Here is a 1,247-nt window from a genome sequence, read left to right as displayed (position 1 = left end):
TAATAATTTTTTATAATTATTAGTGTTGTGTTTTGGGGTTTTTTGTAAATAAAATTGTATATATTGTGTGTATATATATATATATATATATATATATATACACACACACATTTTGTGAAGGACGCGCATTGCGTTGGCCTCGGCCGCGCGCGTATCTGCAGCCCCGGTCTTGCCTTGGCTAGACCACGTGTGTGGAGCCTGCACTGCAGTCTCCCACATAATACCTCTGCGGTGTGTTCCACCAAGCACGTGGTAGCTGTACTGTGCCCACATATTATTGTGCCCCAGTCACACATCACTAGCATATAGTGCTGCTGCAGCGTCCCCAAAAAAAAAACAATTCCCATTCACTGCACAGAGGAAGACTACCACAAAGCGCAATTCCCCAGCACCAACAGGTAAGTAGTGCACAGCATCCAAGTCACTGTACCAGCACTTAGCATCTCCGCTCTGCGGGTCAGCTGATGCTTAGGCGTCTGTGCTAGCGTTCTATGCTCGGTACTCACGCTCCGGCGTGCTGCGCTTCGGCGTTTGGTGTCAGCGCTTTGCCGCTTGGTGCAGCGCTTCAGCGCTTGGTGCTAGCGCGTCTGCACTTGGGGACTCGGTGCTCGACGCTCAACGCTTAGGCGCTCGGTGCTCGACGCGCTTCCCTCAACGCACGCACCGTCGACGCTCGGTGCTCGACGCTCGGCACTCGGTGCTCGACGCGTCGGTGCTTGACGCTCGACGCTCGGTGCTCGACGCGTCGGTGCTTGACGCTCGACGCTCGGTGCTCGACGTTGCCTGCCAGCGATCCGCACAATGACTGCATAGCATGTTTGGGGCCGGAGCACGCCGCATCTGCCTTGGAGGAGAAGGCATACTGCCATCTATGTGCGAGGTTCCAGACACGCACCCTTCGCCAGAGAGCAAAGAGGGCGGTTGGGGGTCAGTCCCCATCCTCGGGGTCGTCCCATACTATCTCGGCTCCGCCGTCGTCTGTTATGACGCCGCCGATGGCGTTGCAGCTCTCCAGGAGCCCATCCTCGCAGCTTACAGCTGGTCAGAGGTCCCCAGCCAGGCGTGCTCGGGAACGTTCCCGCAGCCCCTCCTCTCGCGGGGCACGTCCCCGTCGGGAGTCCAGGTCGAGATCTTGATCGCCTCGCCGTAGAAGGCACTCTCGCTCCCCTCCATGGGGCAGACGACATCAGGACAGATTTGGAGTGGCTGAGCTCACCTCCAAAATGTCACAGTTTATGAAGGTCATG

Source organism: Acipenser ruthenus, chromosome 18, assembly GCF_902713425.1.
Source record: "Acipenser ruthenus chromosome 18, fAciRut3.2 maternal haplotype, whole genome shotgun sequence".
NCBI lineage: Eukaryota > Metazoa > Chordata > Actinopteri > Acipenseriformes > Acipenseridae > Acipenser > Acipenser ruthenus.
The sequence above is the reverse complement of the archived record's forward strand: the minus strand, read 5'-3'. Positions refer to the sequence as shown.